Source organism: Rattus rattus, chromosome 2, assembly GCF_011064425.1.
Source record: "Rattus rattus isolate New Zealand chromosome 2, Rrattus_CSIRO_v1, whole genome shotgun sequence".
NCBI lineage: Eukaryota > Metazoa > Chordata > Mammalia > Rodentia > Muridae > Rattus > Rattus rattus.
In genome coordinates this window covers 128,481,973-128,501,526 of record NC_046155.1, presented here as the reverse complement: position 1 = coordinate 128,501,526, position 19,554 = coordinate 128,481,973, and positions in this window count along the sequence as shown.

The following is a 19,554-nucleotide window of genomic DNA, read 5'->3' as shown; positions in this document are numbered from 1 at the left end:
AGCCTCCTGCACCATTAAATTTTTAACTCTTCGATGCCTGGGCTGTTCTCGATTGACAACCCAGTGATCCCAGGCACTGGCTTCCCCTGTGCCTGCTCTCCCACCCCACCCACCTTTGAAGGGATGCGCAGAGAAAACTAATTATGTTTTTCTAAGTAAGCAGAGTGCTTCTATTTAGCAGGAGCTGGGACCCCCATGTTGACCTAACACTGAGTGTTTCAAGTAAACTGCCAGAAGCCCCATCAAATTGCTGAGAGTAATTTAGAGTATGAAATGTGTTAAATTATTCAAAGGGCTGAATAAGCATAAACAGGCAGTACAACAGGAAAGATATGCACACCCAGCGACGCCAAGCTGACATTTAATACATCATATTAGCACTCCTCTTACGGCCAATCACCCACCTTGCAGTACACAGCCCCACAGCATGTGCAGTAACCAACAGACACGGACAGCACTTCTTTCTGCATCAACTTTCTTGCAAACTATTCCTATTTTCATTAATTTGCCCCAATCTCTGCAGCCTCCCTTGATGCTATATTATGCTGTTTGAATCTCTCCAAAATTAATCAAGATATGTTCATCCTTGCACACTGTAGGACATGATCATCTCTCTCTTTCCAAAGCCACACACACACACACACACACACACACACACACACACACACACACAATTGCCTTTAATATACAAGAAAATTTAAACAAAGAATAAAAAATCATTTAAATGTTTTTATGTGTATATGGGGGTACACACTCATGTATGTGCACGAGCATATAAAGAGAACATGTTTGAATAGGGTGTCTTCCTTAAGCTCTCTCTACTTTATTTGGGACAGCATTTCTCATTGACTCTTCCTAAACTAGCTGGCCAATGAACTTTAGGCATCCACTTGTCTCTGCGGCCAAAGCACTGGGATTATGAACACTCAGGCTACCAAACCTGTTTTGTAGGTGGGTGCTAGGTATCTGAACTCAGGCTCTGCTAATATAAAATAACATAAAATTAAAAAAAATCTTTGTTTGAAATCCTAGGAAAGCACAAATTTCAGGGTACATATTGTTTGTTTGTTTGTTTGTCTGCCTTAATTTACCAGACGGGTGGAATTCCTATACAAACTATCCTCTGAAAGAATCCGTACAGAAAGAAACTGGTGGCCCTACTTAAAAAGAAAATCAGAGTGTTTTCTATTGATTCAAAATACATATGCTTATTTCTTATAATATTAGTTTATATAATAATTCATATAATATTAATTCACATATTAATTCCTATAACATTAATATGATTCTCACTTTTTCACTCATTCAACCAATTAGATATTAAATATTGATTACTTAATATAATAAGTCAAGTTCCAGGTTTGATACTGAGTATAATCTGATACAGATAAAAATAAATCTCTGGGACTAAGTAGCAGATAGTACTTGCCATTGAAAAAGAGTTGTACTAAGAAGAGAACTCAGAACTATTCCAAAGCAATGGAGTGACTTCAAAATATTTGCACAGAGTGCGATACCAGAGCTCAGACAACATAGGAGCCCCCCCAAGGAGAGACGTGACAAGCTTTTCTAATAGTCTGAGTGAAACCCCAAGCTTCTCTACAGGTCAGTCCTGCATCTCTTCTGGGTCTAGCCTCTGTACAATTTGCAGCATTCAGACCACTCAAGGCCACTTTAGAGGACTTGTAAAAAGTGTCATCCCAGTTGGGTTCTGGGAGCCTCTCCTTTCCCTGGGATCTGGGACCCTCCAGTGGCTATCCCCAGTTCCTCACCCCCTACTGCTACATGTTTTCATTTGATTTCCAGACTTGTCTACCTCTCTCCCTTCTCCTCCAGTACCTGATACTCCCCTCCCTTCTTTCCTCACTCTTCTCTCTCCCTCCCTGGCCCCCTCCCTCCACCTCCTTTGATCACCTTGTTCACCCCACCCATCTCAAAGTTATTAACCCAGAAATGTCCCTGTCCAAAGGAAGAACAGGGACTAAAAACTGGAGCAGAGACTGAAGGAAGGGCCATCCAGGGACTGCCCCACCTGGGGGATCCATGTCTGCAGACACCAAGCCCATCACTGTTGTCACTGCCAAGGGGTGATTGTTGACCGGAACTTGGTGTGACTGTTCCTTCAGCCAGCAATAGACCAATGCAGATGTGGATGCTTAGAGCCAACCATCAGACTGAGCTCAGGGACCCCAGTTGGGGAGCAGGCAGAAGGCCTAGAAGAGTGGAGCAGGATTGCAACCCCATAGGAAGAACAATATCAGCTGGTCAGACCACTCAGTGCTCCCAGGGACCAGAACACCAACCAAGGTGTGTACAGGAAGGGATCCATGGCCCAGACAACATACGTAGCAGAGGATGGCCTTCTCTGACATCAACGGAAAGGGAGGCCCTTGATCCTGTGGAGGTCTCATACCCCACCGTAGAGGGATGCTAGAGCAGTGGGGCGGGAGAGGGTGGGTGGGTGGTAAAACACCCTCATAGAGGTAAAGGGGAGGGAGGAGAAGGCAGATATGGATGGAAAGTTTGTGGAGGGGTAACCTGGATGTGGGATCAAAAAAGAAAAAAAAAGGTGTCATTCTCTTCAGTTTTTAACTTTTAAGTTCATTTTCCCAGATGTTCAAATATTCCCATGAATCTCAGCCAGATTGTAGTGTCCCACCATCAATCCCTGGATCAGCTATGTTTCAGGGCTATGGCTAACATATTTGACAGAAACAGTCTGAGTGAAGAAAGGTTTGGGGCGGGGTGTGGTGGCACACATATTTAATTCCAGCACTTCGGAGTTGGAGGCACAAGTGGACCTCTGTGAGTTTAATTTCCAGTCTGGTCTACAAAGCCAGTCCAGGGCAGCTAGGGCTCTGTTACACAAAGAAACTCAGTTTGGAAAAACAACAAAACAATTCAAAGCAAAAAATAAAGGTTTCTTTGGACTCATCGTTTTAGAAGCTCCCTACCTTCTGTGGCAGGGAAAAGCTAGAAGAACATCTCAGCTAGTTGCCATGGGAACAAGGAGCAGACTAATGGCATCATCATTAGGAATTGAGAAACAGATAGAGAGACAGGTACTAGGTAGGGATAGAAACAGCTTGAAAGATTTGTACCTGGAAGTCTACTCTTACGAGCTAGGCCCTACATCACAAGGGTTTCACAGCATCCCCAAGTAATGCCACTGCCGAATGTATTTATCATGCGCCTGTGTGGGGTACTTCAGATTTAAACCAGGCACTTAGTCCAGATATCTCAGCCCAGTCTGGCCTTGAACCCTTGATCTTGACTCATTTGCCTCCTGAAAAATACTGGGAATATAGACACTGTCCCAGGTCTGCCTATTATTTTAAAATACAAAATCGTTATACATTTATATTTACATGTACCATTATAATGAAAATTTTGATACTTGTGAAGAGTATCAAAGGTACTAGGCTGAAAAAAACCTCTGTTGTCAATCAGTGTATTATTTTTGGATCAAGTTACCAAATTTCATAAATATTATTACACAGGAAAACGGTTGTCCTGAACACTTAAGTGAGTCGTCTTCTACTTTACAGTGGAACTACAGCTGATTTAAGTTACCCATGTTCAGTTAAAAGAAGAGGAGACACAGCCGAGGGCGTGGTCAGCACGGCAGTACATGCCTAGAACTGCCACGCCTGGCTAGAGGCAGGAGGAACAGGAGTTCAAAGTCACTCTCATTCATACAAGAAGTTGGTGGTCACACTGAATCCACAAAACCATGTCTCAAAACAGCCCCAGAACAAAAGGACGTCAATGAAAATATCAGTGAAAGCCAACTTAGTTCAACTTCCATCACTTTATGGTTTCTTCACTGCAAATATGCATTTTTTTTAAAGTTCTTCCCAAAGACAAGTTTCAAAGGCTTAAGATTCATTTGGCAACAGTCCCGTTCTCTGGCACCAATTGTCCTTGTTACTTAAACAGTAGCTACAAAAAAAATACACCTTCCAGGAAGAGACATTTGACTTGTGCTTTCAGGCCATCATGATGGGATGAGGGACAGGAAAGTGACTTAGTTGCTGGCAGTGGCAACATGTGGCAGGTGCTTTTCACATTAGGACAGAGAGTGAGGCAGCTTGCTGGGTCAGCTGGAATCCTCACTGACCCAACTCTAGTGACCTACTTTGAGGAGCTGGGCTCTTCTGCCCAAGGATGGGCACCAGAAATAATATCAGGTGAGAAATAAGCTTTCAGATTCACACTAGCAAATATCTCATCACTTCTCAGCACACGTTATACTAACACCTTTCTGCGATCATGCGGATACTTTTCCTTGGGATAAGAATAATTTATTGCAAACTACATCTGTTTGAAATGTTTACTTCACAAATCAGAAATGAAGTTGCTGTGAATATTTGGGTTTTTTTAGTCCTCAAAGTTGAATGACTAGGTCAGTTAGTATTTCATTTCTTAAGAAGACAGAAACTACTGGACAAACTGTTTCCCCTCCCTCCCCCCCTCTTTACCTGATGGTCTATTAGTTCTCCATCACACAGTTTTTGGAATCTATATCTACTTTCTATTTCTCCACACGGAATTCTGGACTCTTGTAACCAGGGAGTCTCAGGAACACTGTTTCCATCAGTTCCTGGGTGAAACTCTCTGATGACGGTTCTGCTAGGCTCCTGTCTGCATGTAGAGCAGAGTATCATTAGCAGTATCAGGAGTGGACTCCTTCTGATGGCCTGGAACAGTCTGGTGGAAATGGATGCAGCGACCCACAGTCAAATATTAAGCAGAACTTGAGGGATCATGTGGAATTGGAGGAGGAAGGATCTTAGGAAGCAGACGGTTCAAGGACACCATAAGACCACCTACAGAATCAACTAACCTGGGCCCATAGAGACCCACAGAGACTGAACTGCCAACCAGGGAGCATGCATGGAACTGACCTAGGCCCTCTGCACCAAGGAAACAGTTATGCAGCTTGGTCTTCATATGGGACTCCTAACAGGGAGGCAGGGACTGTAGCTGACTCTGTTGCATGCCTTTAGGACACTTTCTTCCTACTGGGCTGCCTGGTCTAGCCTCAATAGGTGATGTGCCTAGTCTTACTGCAATTTGATGCACCAAGGCGGGTTGGTATCCACGGGAGACCTCACTTTTCTAAAAAGAAAGGAAGAGCAGATGTGGGGAGGGGAGAAGGGGAAGGAATGGGAGGAGAGAGGAGAAAATATGGATGTAAAGTAAGTATATAAAATAATTAACAAAAACTAAAATAAGAGAACATTGTTTCTACAGTTCTGCTCTTTCTATCTCCCATCATTCCTATTTACCACCTAAGCACAGGCTACCACCCTGTCTTCCTTCAAAAAATGTTTCTTGGATTCTAGAAACTGAGCAACTATCATCCCGTGTCCTTTACTCTGTCAACAAATGCTGCCTGACGTAGTAGCACCCGCCCTCGGTTCATACCTGCTTCGTCGCACTCTTGGCGATAGTCTCCATAACCCAGGATAGCTTTTGTATGAATAGTCCTAACAGTCACCCAGTTGCGGAATGCAACACACTCTCTTCTGTCTTACTCACCGAACGTTGCTGATATTTATGACCCCCACTCTCCCTTCACTAGAAACCTTGCTATAAGACAGCTTAGCAAGTCTTCACTCTCCAACAACGTCTTTGATTGATTGCTCTTTTTCTCCATGCGGGCATCTCCTCCTTGATTTAAACTTCAGTGTAGATTTCCAAGCCCTTCAGTGTACAGCCCCTTCAATTTCTTCCTTATATTTCATTCTTAGAAGGTCTCCTTCATTTCCAGGAAAACATGTATCAGATGCATATTGGCAAGCCCCATTTTCACATGTCCAATTCAACTGCCATCTACATTCATAACTGAGTATTTCAAAGTACTCTCAGCCTCAATGTGTAGTGAGGACTCCAATAAGCTCCTCATATCCCTCAGCTCTTACCAAGTCATCTCACTTGATAGGTGATGCCTTCTTTCTTATTACAGAAACCCTCCAGTGTATTAGAGGCTGTACCGGGTCTGTGTGAAATGGATCTTCTATCCCTCCATTGCTTTCTCTCATCCCATCAACAAGGTTGGATTATGTCTTCCTTCCACAGGATTTTAACAGCAATTGATACTTTTTAGTGCTAAAACACAGGAGACTTGCTTCTATGCTATTTTATAGATGATAAAATGATACATAATATACACAATAGGTTGACACACTGATATTGATGATAAATTTGATACAAAAGAGAAATTGCTGATTTATCTTATGTTATTAGAAAGGTCACCTTTAAATGATGTATCTTTGATACAGATCCAACTTTGACTCAGCAAAGGATTGCTTTTACGCAACTTAATTTTTTTTTTACTCTCTTCCTTTGTCTTTTTTGTTTGTTTTATCTTTAAGGTCTTCCTGTTTTCTTCCCTCCGTCGTCTCTCTCCTTTTTTTTAACTGCTGAAGAGCCACACACATCTCTAGCCTTCATTTCTTTCTCTCTTCCCTCCTTCTGAACTTCCGTATTTTTTTCTCTGCTCCCCGCATACTAATATTTTTGCAGGTTTATATGTTCTGCATGGGTAACTTGTTTATCCATGATATTAGCTCATTATTATAATGCTTATAATGCTTGGTTGCCTGAAAATTTCATTATGATGCTTCTTTGTTGAAGTAATATCTCATGACTCTGAATATATTTTTCTCTAAAATTCAATGTTTTAGTAGTTTACAAAATATTTTGTTATGTATTTTCGTGTTAACAAAGTGTTTGTTGTATAAAGACCATAGATGTTCAATATATCTGACCCATTGACTATAGTTATTCATTATATTTGAGTTAATTTTATTCAATTACATATTCAGGTAAACAGTTACTAACATAGTGACATTATTACTTTATCATATCACCTTGCAGACAGTATTAAACATAGTGAAAATATAACTCCAGAGAACTACATAATTTTGCCTTGTTTATGTTTTTAAGCTTAAAACTTTTGTCGTTTTTGTGGGCTGCAGAATGGTCCCTCTGTTATTGGTTTTTCTCAAATCAGCACTGTAAAAACGATGAAGTACTTGTAAAAATATTTGTTTATGCTTTTATTTCTTTAACAACATAAGCCCTCATAGGAAGGTAGTCTCATCCCTCTCATGTCCACAAATGTGATAACATTATCTTGAAAGTTAAGAGTACTTTATATATGTTTGGGAATATTAATCACTGAATTTTTAAGCAAATGTTTGACCAAAGAACAGAGAGGGGAGATTTTTCTTGAGGACCCTGATGGAAGAGTAGGAGAAAGTGAGGGGGTGTCAAGCCATTTAAGCAGTGGGGGTGCCATTGCTAGAGAATGCCACTTTTTACCTCATTACCATGCTCATGGAGTATGAGTGTGGGTTGCGGAAGGTATAAGAGAAAGCAGAGTCCAAAGGACGAAGGACAGCTGTTTTGGCATTTTTTGTTAAGGAATAACAAGACATAGTTTATGTTTTAGAAAAACAACTTAATCAGTAAATGTGAGCTTCAGGCAGGGGGCAGGGCTGAAAACCATGTGATGTGGGATCATCAAAACCAACAGGCTTGGATAAACTGCAATCCTGCCTTTCAGTTAGAAACAATTCATTACCCTTTGTCTTTAAAATGCCAAGCTATTAAGGGTGCACTGGAGTCTTAAAGCCTAGTGGACACTGATGTCAGGGCTGAATAGAGCTGAGGAGAGCAGGGGTTTGTGATCCAGTCATGTGTGCCTGTCCTCCACAGACACATCTTATGGTATGAAACATTTTTATTTTCCGAACAGCCTCACATTGTATTGACTCAGATCTGGTAGACCATTCTCTGCTGTGTGACTGCTCAATTAGAATGACACCTTGCAAACCCATATGGTTTCTTATAACATAGAAACAAAAAAAAGAAAGAAAGAAAGAAAGAGAGAAATATCCCAAGAGAAATGATGGAAAATCCTATTACCATCCTGTTACCAGAGTTATTAAAAAGAGGATAAAGCAGAATTAGTAGTATATTAAAAGCACCGACCCCACAATAGAGCAGAAGTCATAAGAGCCTTCTCATGAACAGTGGTGGCCACCTTGAAAATGTTCTGTGTCTGAAGTGTGCTGATTAGTACTGAGACATGACTACCATCTTTAAAGTGCATAAGCACACAACCCGAGGGATGTGACCCTGCCTACTTACACCCATGTAAGGACAAGATCTATTCCATGGTGTTGAACAAGCACACCAACATAAGCACTCTGTTCTAGGTTGCCACCTCCTTTAGTTGAGAAGTCAAGGTAGATGTTTCACTTAACATATTTACAATATTCATAACCTCCATAGCCTTGATCATACTTTACAACTCCTCTGTTGATTTTCCTCAAGTATCATCTTTACAACCCAACAGATAAAAGAGTCCCTACAGCCGATTACCCAAAGTGCAATCGTGATTAGGCTACTTCTGTTAATGACGTTAGTGTAAGTAGAGAGCCATCAACAGACGACAAGTGTCATCAATGAGTCTGAGAACATTATCGCTGTCTAGACATACTTTCACTTCCATGTGTCATTGCTTTGCTAGGTCTCGGCTCCATAGCATGCATTTAAGACACTGTCTCTTTCTTCTCTGTGTATCTTCTGAGATCTAAACTGCATTGCCAGGGTATAGACGTCACACCACCATAACTATTAGCCAAATTAGGTACTCCCCTCCACTTCTAGATTAGGATGTAGTGGGTAGAGGCGGACAAAAGATTGATCTGTGGGTTCTCCTAAACAGAACAGGAAAGTATCTTGAAAGTGTGTTCATACAGGTCCTATAGTATCATAGATACTTCCCTTATCTTTAACAAACAAACAAACAAAAATCCAAAAACAAAACAAAATGAAAGACTGGGTTTTTAGGTACTTTTTATGCTTCAATGTTTTTATCAGCACATATTAATTGTGCTTCTTACAAGTTTCCTTATGACATGTCCACACGTATATAATGTACTTTAAACATCTTGATGTCCCTTTTCTATCCCTCCCTTCCTTTGTGCCTTCCTTTTTGTTAATTTTATGCCGTTTAATCCCATGACCTTTCCCTGTCCTCTAAATTATATATCTGAGAGAAAATATGACACTTTTGTTTCTAAGCCTAGTGTATCTCACCTAACATAATGCTACCCATTTCTATCCATTGCCCTGAAGATGACATAATTTGATTCTTCCTTACAGATAGACAATACCACAGTGTGTGTGTTGGGGGGGTGCACTGTGTTATATTTCCTATCTCTGTCCAGTTTAACAGGCATCCAGGTTAATTCTGTAGCCTGGCTATCATGCACAGTGACATAGTAAGCATGAGTATGCAGATAGTTATTGGATGCAGATTTTGTCCCAGAATCAATAAATTGGGCCATATAAGTTTTCTTCTAAAATATAATGTCTTCACTTTAAGTCTTTATGATTAAATCATTCAACCAGAGTTACTTGACCAACAGATTAGAAGCATATCAGTGGGAATCACTCAGATGGAAAGAATCATATCTCCTCTGGCCCTTCTAACATGTAGGACCCACAAGTTCTCTACCACTGCTTTGCGATACCATTCTTTGTATGCCTAGGGACCAGTCATTAAATTTTCCATCACGTGTGAAGTCCTAGTTGGGCAAAATATAGTTACTCTCTCATCTGGGCGGGGTTCTTCCCATGTTTCTGTTGTAGATAAAGAACCTATTTTTATACCTATAAAGGCTCTAATGTGCCCTTTTTAACCCATGTGCTTGCCCAAGCACCTGCCCAGACTCACTGAGGCTAATTCACAATGACTCTGTACATCCTAAGGTTCCTTCCTATATACATTAACATGCTGAAAGGGGTTTTCAATCTTCGAATTTAAATTCACATATAATTCTGCCGAGATATTTTCAGAGAAGTTAGTCTCTCAAAGGACACATTTCGACATCAAATTCAGAGTATTTTGAGCAGATAAACTGGTAATATAATTATTCTCAGATTGCAAATTAGGCATCTGTGACCTGTACTCTAAATAATATTTCTATGACTTCTTGAGGAAAATTAGCTTGAAGCGTAGTCAGAGCTTAGCAACAAGAAAAATCTGGCGTGCTATGAATTAGGTAAAAAATGCATGTATTGGTGGCACTAACCTCACCAGGTTATAACAATTTGTCTGTTGGTTAAAGGTAGTGTCAGACTCCCATGCCAAGTGCTTTTAAGTGTCTCTTTAGTTTTAACAATAAAATAAATGGGAGTTTTGATCCAATATTTCTAGATATAAAGGTTTGATGTTTTCAGAAATCATTTGATCATTTATTGTGTAGAGCATTTTCAGATTCTCTTTGATGTGTCAGGTTGATTCTTCAAACAGAAATTCAAATTAAATTTAAATGAGACAATCTGATGTCCCAGACGGAAGAGAGTATTCACAAATGTGAAGGAGGCAGGAAAGCAGGGGCCCAGGGCCCAGGGGTTCAGACGGAAGGAGGGTAGGGATGGGTGTGAGGGACCAGCTAGATAAAGCAGAGTCTTAGCAAGATTTTTAAGTTGAAAATCAGAGTACAGAATCCCCAGACATGCTGCATGTGGAGGTTGAGTCTGCACACTCAACAATGACAGCATTGTTGCAAATTCTCACTGCCTCTTACTACTCTGTATCCAACTAGAATCTTCCATTCTTAAAAAAAATCAACTGGTTTAATTCATTCATTCTTCATTTATTTACTCATTCGTTTGGGTTTATACATGAATGTGTGTACGTATGTGTGTGTATGCATGTTTGTGTGTATGTGTGTGTGTGTGTGTGTGTGTGTGTGTGTGTGTGTGTGTGTGTGTGTACCAAAGTCAATCGACATCATGTTTCTTCCTCAGTCATTTGACCTCCTTACTATTTGAGGTAGGCTCTCTCTTTGACCTGGAGTCATCATTTAGGCTATGCCGATACATTAATGATTCATGATCCTCCTGTGTTCTATTTTATCTCTCATGACCAAACACTCTACAGTCTCTTCTGCTTTTTCATCAGCAGCAGCCCTCACATTGCTCTGTGTTGTTTGTAGCGATTTGTCTGGGTTCCCTGTTTCCCCTCTTAGCCCAATGGACTTGATAGATTAATGTTCAGCATGATGTTGGCATATATATGTGCTTGGTAAATTTTTGTTAAACAAGTGAATTTCAAACTATTTGCTCTTCTAGATAAAATGTATACATCACTTAAGGGGTTGAACATCTGCACATTTCTAGTAATTGCTACGTATTTGCTACCAAATAGTTGAGAATAAACACACATTATATCTTTTCTCTAATCAACATCGCTAAATCAGGTCAGTTTAATGCAATCTATAAATGACAGATTTGCAAAAGGCCTCTCTCTATAAACCTAATTTGAGACAACACTGGCATAAACTTAATGAAGTTTGAGAATAGAAAGAACTTCAAAGTGGCCTGGTTTCCCCATAGGGGAAGTTATTGGATTGCATGCAATGAGTGCTATTTTCTTTTAAGTGATGAATTTGACCAGCTTAAGAGTTGTGAGGGAAGAAAACTGGGAAAGAGACAATGGGGATGAGAAATGATGAATAAAACTATTGAATAATTACTCTGCCTATAGTAAAGCCAGCCCACTGTTGCTTCCAGAAAAAAAAATGCTGCCTCAGTAATACTTAAACAGGGTCCTTAGTGCCATCTGAATAATGCAGTTGAAACATAAGAAAAATAATACAAGAATGCACAAAGTTTCATTCATTATATTTCACAAATGCTAGAAAATAATGTTCTCTATTATAGCCAACTTGAAAAATATAACACTACACATATTATATTAAGGTAAGGCCCAGTAAGAGTGCAAGAAAGTCTTCCCTAGAGATGAGCTCTTAACTGGTTATCCAATAAAAAATTGTTTAACCCTGAAATTGATATACACATGAGTAAAACTAAACAGAGCTCAGAGATAGTTGTACTCATATATTTAGTCATATATATATATATATATATATGTATACACACACACACACACACACACATACTCTTTATATATAGACATCTGATGGGGTGAAGTTCATGGGAGGGGTTAAAGAAAAAAAGAAAAGTGGAAAATACAATTATATTTTAGTTTCAAAACATTAATACATAAAAATCTAACATGTATATCAGCTTTGTCATGACTTTTTAAAGGTCCATGGAGAAACTTCAAAGAATAGAATAGGACTTTATTACAGAAAAAAAATGTCTCTAGGCAAGTATATACAGTATGTATATTCTACAGAGGAAAACTCATTTTGAAAAGAACATGATGAGTGTCAGGCATTTTCTGGCTTATAGAGACTTTGGATTCTTGGACTAATCCTGTCAGTATTAGTTAATAGAATTAATAAGATAATAATTCTATCTTTAGAATTGAGCTAAGTATGCTGATATGATTAGGCATGGTCTTTTCCTTTTGTACTGCCATCTACCTCTTCCAGAATACATTTGTCCCTCTGTTATTTATCATTGTATAGGGAAGGAAATGGTGCCATGGAAGAGTCGGCCATCTTCGCAAACTCTCACTACAATGGAGAACACTGTGCTAGGACTAAACCAGCTGTGAACAAGATGCAAAGGCAGTGTTTCCCTCTGTGAATGGTTTCCCTTCATGATGTGCTTCCCTTATTCTAACCCTGAATGCTTCTCTTCATATCCTGGACAAAATATAGTTCCTTTATTGCAGATTGGATATTTTGTATATTGTATCACCTGTTAATTTCAAAAATCTATGCCATATAGGAGAGGGTAGAATAGAAGGTGGGACCTGTGGGAATACAGAGGTTTCTGGTATAGAGCTAGGCACAGATTTGCCCAGGAAGATGTGAGGAGATGCATGCATGGTACTTGGGCACAGATAACCAGCCACATAGCAAATGTAGGTTATATCAAATGGGTTATTTTAGTAATGATGTAGTCAGAGAAGAGCTTAGCTATGTGGCCAATGAATTTTGAGTCTGAGTCTTCTTTCTGGGAACATGGGGCTGGGAGGAAGAACCAAGCCTAACTTCTACACTCCATCTCCATCTCTACCAAACAACCAGAGAGTATGCTTTGTGTCATCACCAGAATAGCTCATAATGCCTATCTAAGACAGGCTGCATAAGAAAGTAAAATACCATATAAGGTTCCTGGATACTTGGAGATATCATTCCCACTAGTACAAATTTGGCTAACAAAAGACAGAACACCCCAAAGAATACTTTTAGCCTGGGATCATACTAGAAAATTAACATATCAATCCCAGCTATGCTGCGTGTCAAAATTTTAGAGTTTTTTCAAGGCTTCTCAACCTCATTGTCACTGTCACAGCCTCTGGTTAGGTCTTCTGAATTCTCTGGTTAACCATTGGGTTCATTTATCTTGTGTGATCCTAAACTGTTTTGAGTAGAGTGAATTGGATGTGGACAGTTTATGTGGATACATTTCTAAGTCTTTCCTAGAATGTGACCATTACACCTGCTACTGATCTTCCTGTATTGACCACTACAGGTCCTCAGGAATATCAAGAATATCAACAACAGCAGAAACACTCTGAAGAGCAGTCTGTACTTCACCAGTTTAGGGAGGGTCTGGAAACCTATCAAAACATGTACATGTTTCATGGTTGCAGTCTTCTCTGGTGTGAGTGTCTCCACTTTACCCTGTAGGGCTGAGCCACCATTCATTCCATGCTTAGTAGTCATTGTTGTCCTGCCCTGCTACTCTCAAACTTTCACAACTCAGGCTCAACACTTGAAACTTCAAAAGGAGACTGAGGCCTGATTTGTCTCCTCCAGTCAGTCATCAATGCACATGTATGGAAGTAGGTCCAAACATCTGATATCCATGTAGTTTCAGTCACTACCCTACTGTCTTAATTAAGAGTTTTGCTGCTAGGAACAGACACCGTGACTAAGGCAACTCTTATAAGGTCAACATTTAATTGGTGCTGGCTTACAGGGACAGAGGTTCAGTCAGTCCATTATCGTGAAGGCAGGAGCATGGCAGCATTGAGGCTGGCATAGTGCAGGCAGACCTGAGTTCTCTATCTTCATCTGAAGGCTGCTATGAGGAGATTGGCTTCCAGATAGCTAGGCTGAGGGTCTTATAGGCCACACCCACAGTGACACACCTACTCCAACAAGGCAACACCTTTTAATAGTGCCACTCCCTGGGCCAAGTATATGCAAATCATCACATTCCATTCTCTGGCATCCATAGACTTACTCAAACACATGAGACCATGGGGCCATACCTAGCCATAGCATAATAAAAATTACATTTAGCCAAACTTCCAAAGTCCACATAGTCTCAATGTTAGAAGTTCAAATTTCAAAGACTCTTCTGAGGTTCATCCCATCACTTAACTGTAATCCCTAAAGAAAGTCAGAAAACCAGCTGGGAAGACTCCAAGCTCTATATCTATGTCAAAGTGCCCCTCAGACCTCCAACTCCTTCTTCATCTTTGTTGACTGCAACAAACTTCTATCTCCTGGACTGGTTTTACTCCCTATTAGTAGCTTTCCTCAAATAGCGCACAGCTCTGGCATCTTGAACATCTTGGGATCTCCAAGGCAATGCCAATGTTACAGATTCTTGTTTCAATGTCTGGGATCCATGCGTGATCTTCTGGGCTCTTTCAAAGGGCTGGCGTCACTTCTCCAGCTCTGCCCTCCATAGCACTCTGAGCTCATGTTGATCCATTCCACTGCTGCTGCTGTTCTTGGTGATCATCCCATGGTACTAAAATCTCCAGTACACTGTGCTCTTTCACTGCAACTAGGCTTCACCAATAGCCTCTCATAGGCTGTCTTCATGGTGCCAAGTCTCAACTCCTTTTAGACCTGGGCCATCAACTACAACTGAGGCTGTACCTTCACCAGTGGCCTTCCATGGTCTCCCACAGTGCCAAGCCTTGGGTGCTCTACATGGCCCCTTCATGACTTCAAAATCAGTATTACCTTGGTGATTCTTCCACATTACCAAGTACAGCTGTAGCACAAGGTACAGCCTTGACTATCTCTGGAACAGAGCTTCTTTGTACACTCAGAAACACTTACCAGAAGATTTCACCAAAGTGATGCTGATGTCTTTTTAATCACTGTTAATTTATCAGCTCCAGCTATCCATCACCAATTGTCCCAGTAGTCCCTTCTATTTTTCACTCTAAAGCCAGAGCCACATGGCCAAAGCTGTTGCCTTGTCCTGCTGCTTGCTCGGGCTAGAAAATGGCTCTCCCTACCTATTCTCTTACCAGCTTTCTGTTTTCCAGCTCCCTTTCTGCCCAAGTTTGGCAGTCCTAGAACTTGCTCTGTAGAATGTCTTTTAACTCAGAGATCTGCATGGCTCTGTCTCCTGTAATGCTGGGATTAAAGTTGTGTACCACCATGCCTGGATTTAAGCTTTTCTTCACCTAGAACATGCTTTGTCCCAGGCTGACCTTGAATTCAGAGGTATGTTTGGCTTTGTCTTCTGGGATTAAAGGTATGTACCAACATGCCTGGATCTAAACTTAGCTGGGTAGGTTCTTGTCCCCAAATCTCTTTATCTGTTATCTCCTAGAACATGGAATTCCATCCCAATTCACTCCCAAGTGCCTCTTGAATACTTGAACCATATATTTTATATTTTTTTCCTTTCTAACTCTTTATGAGACTTAATCAGAGAACAACGTCTCTGCTGGGCGTTTTCTAGACTTTCTTTGTCAATGCAATTAATATCAATCTCTTTACCTTAGACTCAGGTAGATTCTTCAGACAAAGGCAAAAAGCAACCACATTCTTCACCAAAATACCACAAAACAGTCTCTAGGCCACATCCTGAAATCCTTGTCCACTAAAACCTCTTAGGCCAGATCTGCACAGTTCAAACCACACTCAGCAAAAAAGTGTTCCGTATTCCTACTTGGATAGCCCATTAAGCCCAATTTAGAAGTATTTCACCACTTTCAACCCCCCCCAAAAAAAAAAAAACAAAACAAAAACCATCCCTCCAAAAAAAAAAAAAAAAAAAAAGCATGGTCAGGCCTATCAAAGCAATATCCCAGTCCCGGTACCAACTCCTTAGTTATGGTTTTACTACTGTGAACAGACACCATGACTAAGGCAACTCTTATAAGAAAAATATTCAATCGGGGCTGGCTTACAAATTCAGAGGTTCAGTCTATTATCATCAAGGCTGGAGCATGGAAGCATCTAGGCAGATATGGTGCAGGCAGAGCTAAATTCTCCATCTTCATCTGAAGGTTGCAATAAGGAGATTGGCTTCTAGGCAGCTAGGATGAGGATCTTATAGCCCACACCCACAGTGACACACCTACTCCAACAAGGCCATGCCTTTTTTCTCCTTTTTTAAAACTGGTTATTTTATTTACTTACATTCAAATGTTATCCCCCTTCCCAGTTTCCCCTCCACAAACCCCTATCCCCTCCCCTTTCCCCCCACCTCTATGAGGGTGCTCCCCTACCCACCCAACCATTCCTACCTCAGCACTCTAGCATTCCCCTGCACTGGGTCATGGAGCCTCCAAAGGGCCAAGGGGTTCTCCATTGAGGTCCCTGAACTCAGTCCGAAATTTGGCTGCATGCATCTGTATCTGTATTGGTCACGCTCTGGCAGAGCCTCTCGGAGGACAACTATACCAGGCTCCTGTCAGCAAGCGCTTCTTGACATCAGCAATAGTGTCTGGGTTTGGTGTCTACAGATGGGATGAATCCCTAGGTCGGGAAGTCTCTGGATGGCCTTTCCCCACCCACCTGAAGAATATTAATCCAGAAATCCTCCTGTCAAAAGGAAATACAAGGACAAAGTGTGGAGCAGAGACTGAAGGCCACACCTTCTAATAGTGCTACTCCCTGGGCTGAGCATATACAAACAATCACCCTACCTTCGCATATGCATTTGCCCTTACTCCCTACTCCTGCTGCAGAACTACAGTCTCATATTAAAATAGGTTTCCAGATTTGTTTCTTTGTTTCTTCTTCTAGTTTCCTGCTCATCTCTCTCTCAGAATATTCTGAGGGAGCCCCAGTAATAGATATTCTTCTACACAACAAGCTCATTGCATCTGCATTTCAGTTAGTCACTTTTTTTCACTACCAAACTTCATCAGGGATGAAACTAAGAATAGCAAAACACCCATAATAGTGTCTTCTCCCTAAACATAGCTTTCTAACTCTAGTCGGCATGTTTGGGGAGAGAAAGAGGCAGTGTATTTGGTGGGGGTTGGGGGGGCCACTGAAGAAACTGAAAATTCAACCTCCTTCAAAGGCATAGATTGATTAAATTAGCATACGTGAGGAGGTGATAGTAATGACTTTGAAGCTCAGGGGAAAGTCTGTCCACTAGAGCCTAGAGTCGAGTTGGTAACAATAATAATATGTCTTAGAAGACCTGTCAATGGTATAGGTATCACAGGGACTATGGAGGAATGGGGCTGTGTGCATGCCTCTGCTTTGGTGTCATGCAGCACCCTGTGGTTCCTGATTGATGGGTCTCACCTCTGATACTTGTAGAACTTCCCATAGAGGTGAAGACTGATAGGAATCAGGGGGTCTGGCGTATGAGCCATGTTGATGGGCGGCTGGTCTAGGTGAATCTGAGCACTTGCCCCTCTAAGACTCTATAAAATGGTACAGATGTTGATGATGCAGAGATGACACTGGAGAGCCACTGCCTTCAGAGGATCGTTCATTTGTGCTTTGGAGAAACCCAAAGCGCTATCTTTATTCCATGTGGCTATTCCATCAGGCAGTTTACAGAGAAATTCCCTTTCCAATCACAACAGATACTGTATGTATGAAAATTGACAAATCTCAGACACAATTGTAGTTTCTCTATAAAATGGGAAGCAATTACAGACTTTAAATTTCAACATTGGTCACAAAAGGCTAATTATTTCACCTTAAGCACTGTGCCTGTCACTATAATGTCTGCCTCCTGCTATAATATTGGCAGACAAATGAGTTGGCATTTTCCTCAGTAGAAATAGTAGAATGTGTTGTCCAAGCATTTGAAAATCAGTTTTCATGCTGTTGTTGCAAAATTATACCAAAGATATTATAATTATTTACACTGTATTTTGAGTTATTTTCATTATTGGCCATTTATCAATGGAATTATAAATAATTCTGACACCTGTGTTTCCTCTTATTAAATAAACCCATCTGTAAAATTCCATCTCCATTTGTCAATTGGAAACTGAGGTTTAGCTAAATTTCATTGCTTAACTCAGTCCTGTAAAGTGGCAGAATCCAATGTCAAGCAACCTGGCTACAAGGTATTCCTACACTTTTGTATTATTATTATTAATCATTTTATTGTTTAAGTTTCAAATATCATCCCTCTTACTGGTCTCCCCTCCATGAACTCCCCAACCCCACCCCCTCTCCTCTAGCATTCCTACTCTTAATGAACATTTTTCTATGAGTATGTCATGATTGTAAATTGTATTGAATTCATATAAATATCAAGGGTTCAGTTATGATACTAGTTCATAAACTTTTAAGTAAATTTCCATATTTTAACAAACACCCAGGCTCTAAAACCTCTTCTTAATACACAAAACCATTATCTGTCATCTATTGCACTTAAAACTTTGATATCTCTAACTGTTAAAATTAATTCCTTGCATTTTATGGAGAACATATTGATTCTAACTAGGTTATTCTTCAAATGACTTAAATATTCGCTTCTCCTTAAAAACAACATCAACAAGCATAATAAAAATAATTGTACACTTTTATAATGATTATTATAAAGCAAACATTTACACAACAATGTGAGTATTTGATTAGTCTTTACCATAGTCTAACTACATGAAGCTGAGGCTCCGGGCAGGCCCATCTGCAAGGAGATCCAGTGTTTCAGCACCAATGTTGTATTAGAACTGCAGCTTGTGTCCAGACAGACCACACCAGGCCAATACATTCACATGTGGAACAGGTTTATTGAGGACGACAGAGATAGAAGGAGGAAGAGGGGGCAGGAAGAAGGGGCAAAATGAGGAAGCATCTGCCTTTTATTTAAACTGTGATGTAACTGCTCCCAGGTAAAGGTAAGAGATGAACTAAACGTTGTAAATGTATGGCCATTACCATGACAATAGATCCAGTGTCCCTGTCATCTATAGATGATGTCACCACTGGGTTCGGATGCAAAAATGGTTCCTGATACCAACACAGGGAATTTCAAATGAGTGGCCTAAAGTTGTTTAGCTAATAAGTGACAAAGGTGAGTTCTGAAGTCATGGATTTACTACATGAAACTCATTCTCGTAGGCTACAGAGAGGGGTAGAAAGAGCATCAGAAACCCAGTGGTAGCAATGGCAAGCTGGAGAACCAGCCCTGCCTGTCGATCTACTTCAGGACTCTATGGGACCTGGACCCCCACATGTGCTACCCTAGAACTCACTCTTCCTTGCAGGAGATGAAGCAGTTGCACGATCACCTCCATAATCCGTTCTCAGTCCAGAACATGTGCCTTCACTCACGGGTCTTTTACTAAGTCAGTGTCTCATCACTGCACTTTCTTGCCGATTCACAGAGTATCTCTGTGGAGGTGATGTCAGACAGCTGCAGAAATAT